Source organism: Leguminivora glycinivorella, chromosome 14 (genome assembly GCF_023078275.1).
Source record: "Leguminivora glycinivorella isolate SPB_JAAS2020 chromosome 14, LegGlyc_1.1, whole genome shotgun sequence".
NCBI classification, from domain to species: Eukaryota; Metazoa; Arthropoda; class Insecta; order Lepidoptera; family Tortricidae; genus Leguminivora; species Leguminivora glycinivorella.
The window spans coordinates 4,405,144-4,415,736 of NC_062984.1; the positions used below are offsets into that span (position 1 = coordinate 4,405,144).

The 10,593-nt window shown below is 36.8% G+C and overlaps 1 long non-coding RNA gene across 1 annotated transcript; it reads left to right on the forward strand.

Moving 5' to 3' along the window:
- Window positions 1-593: 593 nt before the first annotated feature.
- On the forward strand, window positions 594-3,720 carry LOC125233657. The gene is made up of 3 exons (XR_007177873.1): window positions 594-635; window positions 1,265-1,395; window positions 3,030-3,720. It is a non-coding gene; the product is annotated as an uncharacterized LOC125233657 (long non-coding RNA).
- The last annotated feature ends 6,873 nt before the right edge of the window (window positions 3,721-10,593 follow it).

A 10,593-nucleotide genomic window follows, 5' to 3' on the forward strand; every position in this document is an offset into this window, starting at 1 on the left:
TGGCCCATAGCTCATTCGGCATTCGGCAGACATGACCAGTCCCACTTCAGCTTGGCCGCTTATTGGAGCGCTGTATAGTGTTCCGGATACGTTCCATTAATCGATATCATTATTTATCACGTCAAATGTCATGGTGAATTTGATTAGCAGTACTAATGCCAATTTCTTCTCAATCCGAACAGCATCTTTATTTGTATTATTAAAAGATTAAGCATCTTACATAACCTAAGCAATAAACAAACGTATTTCTCACGCATTGTCCGCCGTGTTTACTACTTCAGATCTCCTCTGCCATTTCACAACTGCTTCAAATATCACACTTAACACGATGAGTCGCCATCAGGTATATCTGAACGGCTGGGACGCGCAAAAATCCTAATCGCGTGTGTTCGAGGCGTGTTCAGATATTTGCGACCACCTTGGCTGCTCCGATGTCTCTGGTTGCGACAGCACAAGTAATGTACAAAATGGACTGAAGTCACTTGCGGTTGTTATTACGTTGGTGGCGTGCTATTGTCTCCGCCGAAACTGTTTATGTCGATTCGTATCAACTACGCCGTAACAGTTCATCGGCAATCGTGATGGAATCGAGAGTGTTGTTCCTGGTGCTAGTGGCTATGCAGATTATTGTTACTGTGAGTATTTTTATGATTTAGGAAGTAATCGAGAAGTTGTGTCTGATTGTGGTTACCAAGGAGACGCACACAACAGTAAGTGTGTCAGCCAACCTTTAAGAGACTATAAATAGGAGTGATTAATTGTCCATTCGGCTCAGAATATAATATTTAAAAGTGGAAAGTTACTGCATTGGGTGAGACTAATTCAGACACAGCCTCTGGAGTTCAATTTTACATACGTTTATAGGTACTTAAAAATGATTATACCTCGTGGATTTTCAAGCTAGAACAATGATTTCAATGCATGTGTTGGATTGTTTTGTTTCCTTGAAATATTTTTGTTTTTTTTTTAATGCATGCGCGCATTCACATACGGCAAGAAACTATTTTATATAAAACTTTTATTAAATATCCGAAAAAACAACATAGTATTTCAAATTCAAGTTTACCTCGCCTCGAAAAGATAAGTTTTGAAAAAGGAAACATTCGAGGACAAAACATCGATATTTTTTTGCTTTTTCAAGCATTATTTTTCACCTGAGGTGTCGTTAAAGTATTTTCTAAATATTTAACCTAAATTAAAAAAGGGGCTGTTTTCAATTTTGAAATACTGACTCATATTTCATTTTCAATCAAATATATTACAGAGGCAGTGGGCGGCTTCAGAAGAAAATGTGAAATCGATTAAAGTTCGGAAAGCAGCACAAGATCCGAGTTTACACACTCGGAGCCGAAGAGATGGTCCAGAGAGCCATCATTTCGAGACATAAGGAAAAAGGTACGTACTAAATATAACAACATACAATCACGCCTGTTCAAAATTCTACCTATAATTCTACCTACCTAACCATATATATTTAAAGATATGTTTCCCCTCCCCTCGCCCCTCGCCCCGCCCGCGCGGCCCTCTAATTAGTTGTTGATACCTGACAGACTGTTATAAGACATGTGCAAAAACGGTTGTGCTTCCGTGATGAAGTGTGGACCCCAGCCAATCCTGCCTGCAGTTCCTGACTCCCGGAGAGAAGGTTAGTGCATGTCTTTGACCACCTTGACAGATTTTTGTATTTCTATTTTGCCCCCTCTTGTCCGTTCATAAACATTTTTGGTAGCAGAGCGTGGTGGCGTATCCCATGAAGGGGTAGGTAGATGACATGAAACTATTTAAAAAGTTTCAGTGTCACTCTTGGAAATTAAAGGGGTGAAAAAAAGCAAAATTGTAATGTTGCAGCAGTGACAGGTTGCCAGCCTCTCACCAAACACCACAATTTAATCCATATCCCACAGTCGACTTCTGCAACACCCACGGGAAGAAAGGGGGGGGGTGAATTTCTTCACCCGTCACTACACGGGCAAATTACATAATTTATATTAAGAAAATGTATGAGTTTTAGTAAATTTCGACAAAAACATTAGTTTTTGCTTTTTTACGAACGTATTTTCAAAATGTCATGAAACTGGCACTTAAAATGAATTTTGACTTTTTTTTCTTAAACCATGTCATTATTGACATCAAAAAATCATTTTGTACAAAAAAATTAGTAGTTTATTTTTTTAATGATCATAGCTCGGAAACTAGATGAAATCCACAAAAGTTTAAATTACACTTTAGTCTTGAAATGTGATCAGGAATACGCTGTTAAAGTTATCTGATATTTTCCTACATGTTATACCATATATATCTGCCCATACAGAGTGAAATAACATGTCTACGCAAATTATTGTCATGTCGTATGGCTTTATTCCTGTTAAAATTTAAATTATTATACATGCATATTAAGTAAAATTACAATTTAACATCCAATTTAAGTAGCCAAACCCTTGCTTCCGGTGTGATTGCCAGGAGGTCCTGCATACTTCCGGGACATTCTTCAGTTATGTGAGAGATGGTTTGGATTGGCTCTCCACAGTCACAGGCCGGCGACGACGAGATTCCCCACATTGGAACAACCTACTCCCGTTCGGATGCGGTTTATAGTGACTCAGATCATCCGATGGTCTTTGAACCCGGTCGGCAGTGTGGGGTCTATATTCGGGTCACCGCCCTGTGCCTACCACTGCTTTCTGGGCCATTTGTTTCAAAGTTGTCCACTCCACTTTTTTTATAACATGGGTGTTTTTTACGCGATTAATACTCAGAATCGCGAGCTCTTTCGATCCTGATAGGAGAAAAAAAATGTCCCAAGATTTCCATACATTTTTTCGAACCTTCCATTCCGTTACCGCCATACAAAATGTATGGAAAAATGGTAACGGAATGGTAAAAAAACCTTTGGACACTTTTTTTGAGTGGAAACCACATAAAAATTTCCAAATCCAAAAAAAAAGTGGGGTGGACAACTTTGAAAAAAATGGCCCTTCTACGCAAATAATGCAAGAACTTGATTTTTAATTATTCTTTGTTTTATACAGCCATCTGGACATCTGACACCGCTCAGACCTGACGACATGGATACCGAAGGGGTCGTCTCAGTGGCAGTCGGACCTCCGCCCGTAAGACCCAAGTTCGATCGAAGCAAGTCCAATCGGAAGCCCACGAACAACACCGTCACCTCAAAAGTACCCACCAATAACGCACTTGCCTTCGTAAAAGATGTTCTCACGCAACTAGGAAGAGAGTTCCTCAACCACCAAGTAAATGAAGACTTTGTTTTTGGACAATATGTTGGCAATTCCATGAAAAACCTAACGAGCCCTTTGAAACTAAAAATGCAACATGAAATATTAGATATAATAGTTAAGTATCAAAAACTCAATACAGGTGATAAAACCGTTGAGAAAGATGATAAAAACAAATCGAAAGAAGACGATAAGAGTTATGGTCCCAGATACAGGAAGGCAACCAATGACACGGAAGAACCATGGCCAGACTTTTCTAATTTAGCGAAAATAGTTGGTTAAGAGAAATAGATATAAGATTAAGTTAAGAGATCTAAATATAAATAGAAGACTATCTATCTTCGAATTGCCAACGATTACAAGAGTAAGAGTTGAAGACAACTGCTTCCGAGCTACGATCAATGCTTCAATACCTTAGCAACGCAAGACTTCAGATGAACATTTCGAAGACCACGTTAATGACTAATAATGGTACCGAGACTCCCTTTTTAGGGTTCCGTAGTCAACTAGGAACCCTTATAGTTTCGCCATGTCTGTCTGTCCGTCCGTCCGTCCGTCCGTCCGCGGATAATCTCAGTAACCGTAAGCACTAGAAAGCTGAAATTTGGTACCAATATGTATATCAATCACGCCAACAAAGTGCAAAAATAAAAAATTGAAAAAAATGTTTTATTAGGGTACCCCCCCTACATGTAAAGTGGGGGCGGATATTTTTTTTCATTCCAACCCCAACGTGTGATATATTGTTGGATAGGTATTTAAAAATGAAGAAGGGTTTACTAAGATCATTTTTTGATAATATTAGTATTTTCGGAAATAATCGCTTCTAAAGGAAAAAAAAGTGCGTCCCCCCCCTCTAACTTTTGAACCCTATGTTCAAAAAATATGAAAAAAATCACAATAGTAGATCTTTATAAAAACTTTCTAGGAAAATTATTTTGAACTTGATAGGTTCAGTAGTTTTTGAGAAAAATACGGAAAACTACGGAACCCTACACTGAGCGTGGCCCGACACGCTCTTGGCCGGTTTTTTTTCTTTGACAGTAATTGTCTATAATAAACTCGATTCTCTTTAATCGTATACATAATATTTGACGAGTATTAGAGTATATAATCAAACCATAAACTTTCAAGTAAATTATTGCTAGTCAGCTCTCGATTTCATTCTATAATCTCAGCATTTTGGTATTGTCCTCAATCGCTTTAACATTATTAAATCAAAGTAACAGTCATAGTTTAATTGATAGTGTTAACTCGATTGAAAGTCCTAAGCAAACGCCTTTAATATCGATAATCGGATTGAAAAGCTGTTATTTTAGGATGAGAAAGTTTTCTCGCCCAGATTCTGTTTGTAATCGCATTAAGGAAAACTGTGTTGACTTAGGTCTATAGACAATAAAGACAGTCATTATATGTACACCGTATTTTTTTTGTTTTTTGTTAAATTCGACACGTCGTTACCATAAAGTGCCGCCCGCCCGCTCTTGGCTACCTTACAGCTACCTCCTGTCAAAAACGCGACCAATCGACCTGTCATATCTCACTCACACAAGCATGGTATGCGTTCACCTACACGAGCTTAGACTATGTGCATGGGAACGCGACTCTTTGATATATTTGAATTATTTTGATCACCATTGTTCGAAGTGTGTCGTTAGATTCATTGTCAAGAACCACCAAGGTATTATAATACATACATACTATCACACCTGTATCCCATAAAGGGGTAGGCAGAGCACATGAAACTACTAAAGCTTCAGGGCCACCCGGTATTATAACTTTCAGTTAAATTCGAGAAAATAATATGTTTTTCACTCATAATAAATTAATCTATAAGTGTGGGAGACCCTTAAGAATAACATGAACGTTAGTGTAAAGTAATCATAAGTAATCATAATAAATAATACCAGGAAGTTACAAAGGCCGTACCACACTTGTCTTATTAAGTTGTTAATTTTTTTTTAAACTCGATAACTCGCTTTTGTTCTAAATTAATTTAAAAAAAAATGAGACACTACAATTTCTTAGAGAAATTAATAGTAATTGACATAAAGAAAAAAGTTAACATAAATCAATAAAACCACGTTGTATAATGTATATTTTGTGGGAGCACTATAAGAGTTACTTTTAATCTTCAGACACAGTGTGCTGTAATGTAACGTATACTTTGTAAAGGATCCCAACATAAATCCAATAAGACTTTGTTGTGGAAAGCTAGTGTCAAGTGCATCTGAGCTAGAGGAATTTAATAAATATATTGTTGTTATTGATAGTAACTTTTACGTGCGCATTTACGAAGAGTGTAGTTTACTTTTCATTTACAGGGTAGCCCAAAATTAGGTCGACAAAGAACAGGGAAATGTTGAAATAAACCAAAATATCAAAGTTATTTAAAGGCCTACACACACCTTTTTCTGAGCCATATTGAAAAAGGCTGTTTTTAGAAATTTTTCATTTTATCTAGCGTCTTTTAAAATAAAAATCAAAACGGTCCGACATAGATAAAAATAATAATAATCTGTGTGTTGAAAAAATCATTGTTCTATCTTCGAAAACCAGGGAGAAAATAGTCGAGAGCTTTTGTATGGAGAATTGACCTGTATCGTATTGTCTTAAGCCCACGCCCAAGTTCTGGGCTCAAATAATGGAATCCTAAAGTGTCAGGTGTCCTCTAAATATCCAATTCTTGTAATACGGTTATCCACTTCGGTGGCACCTCAGGCGCTATTCCGATAGGTGTAAAATACAGGCGAGTTGAAAGTTCTATTACTTGGTGGTAGATGTTCAGGAAGTTACGAAAGAGAAGAATGTTTAGTAGGTATTTGACATACTAAGAAGAAATAAGTTAATCTATTTTCCCCTCGCTAGCTCGGAAACACGTGTTGTGTCCTTTAATACCAGCGGGTAAAAAAGCATTTTATCTAGTAGTTTATCTAGTAGTGGATAAAGTAATTTGATCTTCAATAGAGGCAAATTATCTGCTTTAAATTTGATAAGCGAATAACCTAACCACAAAATTAAAATTTTGAAATAACACCCGGCATGGTGGACCAATTTTCATGAAACATGGCTAAGAACACTCCTGACTAACTCAGCTTTCAAACTAATAAACTAAATCTAAATCGGTTTATCGGTTCGGGAGCTACGAAACCACAGACAGACACACAGACATACAGACACGTCAAGCTTACACATACACCCCGTCGTTTTTGAGTCGGGGGTGAAAGATGTGATCATGTACATGAAAACGTGACATTTTAAGGTTGTTGACTCTGTCTTGCTACTGCAATGGTAACATGTGAGCAGAAAACCGTAAAGTCCGTAACGAATTTCTTTACCCTATTACGGGGCGTAAGAAATAAACTGGGCGAACTGACAAAATAAACTTAGTTATCTTAGAGACAATTTGAAACTTTTTTAATATGAGTAAATAGTATAATTATCAGCCCTTTATCGCCTACTGCTGAGCATAGGACTCTCTTCTAGTACCTACGCCACTTTTCCCGGTCCTGGGCTAGTCTCACTATAGTATATTACGATACAAGTGCGGGTTTCAAAGGAATTTCCTCCCGCGGACGCTCCGGCTGTGCAATGAGCTCCTTGCCGAGGTATTTCCGATGAACAACAGTATGGGGATCTTCAAAAAAATGAGTGTACAAGTTTCTAATGGGTCGGCAACGCGCACGTGGCACCCCTTTAATTGCAGGCGTCCATAGATTACGGTGACCGACCGCTTTCCATCAGGCGGATTGTATAACTGTTTGCCATCGACGTGGTAAAAAAGTGAAGGAGGAAATTCGAAACGAGTGGTGATAAATTAACACACGGCCAAAGGGGATGTTTTAAATCGACACGAGTTACGAATGCCCTCTTTGCAATCATACAACGTTTTGTGTACAATATCTGGGCGACCGAGCTTCGCTCGGTTCTATTTTAATATATCACGTCTTTAGATAAAAAAAAAACTCTTATAAATACAAAAACAAAAAAAAAGACAAAAAACAAAAACTTAATTTCTGGCCGGGATTCGAAACCCTGACACCTACGATCTATCTGCGTACATTAGACCGACCTCGTACGACTGAGCTAAGCGGAATCGATGCGCGCGCGGCGAAATTAAGGACCATATTTCACGTTTACAAACGCGAAAGAAAAACTCATGAAAACTCGAAAATTCGCGTTTTCCGGGATCTAAGGCTACGCTAGATCGATTTTTCACCCCCGAAAACCCCCACATAACAAATTTCAGCGAAATCGTTAGAGCGGTTTCCGAGATCGTCGGTATATATAAATAAATAAATAAATATACAAGAATTGCTCGTTTAATAGTATAAGATAAGATTATATGGCCCTTTGAAATTTCGACCTTACAATGTGATGTCCAACTTTGCGAACTAGTGCGGAAAAAAGCACTATGTTTAAAACAAGTTCTTGGCATAGCTACTCATCACCGACAGTACTTTTTCTTTCAATAGACAACAGACACGTCAGCCGCGTTAGCTGGAGACCCGGGTTCGATTCCCGGCTTCGCCACCAGTGGGCTTGATCGCTTTTTCTTTAGTGTATGGTATCTATTTCAGTTTAGAAGAAACAAGTTCATCTATTTGTATGGGGGCCGAGCGTGTCAGATTTTATACTGAAGTTGTTACTTGCCTGTGATTTAAAATATGTCTCTGGCCCTAGAGTGTTTATAATTTTTGTGTTGTTGCATTAAATATCAAGTAACGAGGCATTTTTAATGTTTTTGTTGACTTCAACTTACAAAAATTGACGTCCGAAGACTGCAAGCTGCGATTAAAGATGGACAACTTGGTAGATTTTCTTGAGTTCATTTGACACCCTAAGTAGATAGGTTTGCTTGATCTATGGTATATGAAGGCGACGGAACTACTAACCTCCGTGCTCTGGCAGCCTGGCCGGTACGGATACCGCTGCCAGCGCGCGTCTTTTGTTTTTGTACAGATTTTCTGGTCTCGAACTGTCAATGAGCGACAAATATTCTATTTCGCACAACTTTTGTAAATATATGTGTAAATAGCCAGCTTTTTGTATATATTCTTTGCCTTTTCTCGTACATGTTGTGTATAATTGTATTCTAGTGTACAGTCAAATATTTTACGCGCTTTATTCACCACCGGCGGCCCGACAGCTTACAGTATATATGACATCTGAGGTCTACTTGACCAGCCGGCCTAATGATCAAAAAAATTCAGGCAAAAATCTTATCTTAAATTACATTTATAATATGCAAAATCTCTTAGTATCAAGATTATGTGCGCGGACAGAAAATGGTAATTGCCTTTAGTCGACTCCCTAATCAGACGAAAATAGCGTCACAGAGTTTGATAATTTTTTCGAAAAACATTTATTATAACATACTTTTAGTATAATGCTTATTTCCGATAATAAATAAATTGTATAACACAAATTAATTATTTCTAAAGCACAGTTAGAATAAAAAAAATTGTACAATAAATTAGTTCCATCATTTACCAGAAAAGTAGATTAGCTTAGAACTGTGACCCCTACATACAACGCGCTGCTACCAGAAAAATAGGTTAGGTTAGGGTAGAACTGTGACCCTTGAACACATCTACTATCAGAAAAGTAGGTTAGGTTAGGTTAGAACTGTGATCCCTTAAAAAAAGAATAAAATTAATTCATGAAATGTTTTATACTGTTTGCTAGTTATATTATACTAGTCGTATATCAATAAATAGTTATACCATATAGCGGTTATTATAAATAATTGTTATACGAAATAATGATTATCCATCCATCCATACTTCCATACTAATATTATAAATGCGAAAGTAACTCTGTCTGTCTGTCTGTCTGTCTGTCTGTCTGTCTGTCTGTCTGTCTGTCTGTCTGTCTGTTACGCTTTCCCGCTTAAACCACGCAACCGATTTTGATGAAATTTGGAACAGACAATCTTTAGACCCTGAGACAGAACATAGGCTACTTTTTATTTCGAAAAAAAGGGATGAAGGGGTTGAAAAAGAGGTTGAAAGTTTGTATGGGATTTCTTAATTTTAAATGATAAAACCATGAAACTTTATATTTTAGCACTTGATAAGAAATCATTAAACATATATTTAAAGTCACATACAGGTCGAACGCGATTAATTAACATTATTTTTAACTTTAAAATAAACATGGTGGGAAATAAACATTAACTAAAAGCGGGTAGATTATATTTATTTGTCTACCCTGAACATTTATATAAATTAATATCGGGTAGTTTTGTGTTGTTTACATCTCCGGTGACATTTTGCTGGGACGTCAGTCTTCCGCGACCACGGCCAGTGCAACCTGGCCGAAACGTTGGGAAAAAAGGTAAAAACAATGTTAATTAATCGCGTTCGACCTGTATGTGACTTTACGGATACCGCTGCCAGCGCGCGTCTTTTGTTTTTGTACAGATTTTCTGGTCTCGAACTGTCAATGAGCGACAAATATTCTATTTCGCACAACTTTTGTAAATATATGTGTAAATAGCCAGCTTTTTGTATATATTCTTTGCCTTTTCTTGTACATGTTGTGTATAATTGTATTCTAGTGTACAGTCAAATATTTTACGCGCTTTATTCACCACCGGCGGCCCGACAGCTTACAGTATATATGACATCTGAGGTCTTCTTGACCAGCCGGCCTAATGATCAAAAAAATTCAGGCAAAAATCTTATCTTAAATTACATTTATAATATGCAAAATCTCTTAGTATCAAGATTATGTGCGCGGACAGAAAATGGTAATTGCCTTTAGTCGACTCCGTAATCAGACGAAAATAGCGTCACATAGTTTGACAGGGTGCGTATCGATCGATATAACTTTTTTTGATATATTTTTAGTCGTTATAACGATAATTTGATATAATTATTGAATCATATAACAACAAATAATATACTAACAAATTGTATAATTCTTATTTAATATAATGATAATTTTTTCGAAAAACATTTATTATAACATACTTTTAGTATAATGCTTATTTCCGATAATAAATAAATTGTATAACACAAATTAATTATTTCTAAAGCACAGTTAGAATAAAAAAAATTGTACAATAAATTAGTTCCATCATTTACCAGAAAAGTAGATTAGCTTAGAACTGTGACCCCTACATACAACGCGCTGCTACCAGAAAAATAGGTTAGGTTAGGGTAGAACTGTGACCCTTGAACACATCTACTATCAGAAAAGTAGGTTAGGTTAGGTTAGAACTGTGATCCCTTAAAAAAAGAATAAAATTAATTCATGAAATGTTTTATACTGTTTGCTAGTTATATTATACTAGTCGTATATCAATAAATAGTTATACCATATAGCGGTTATTATAAATAATTGTTATACG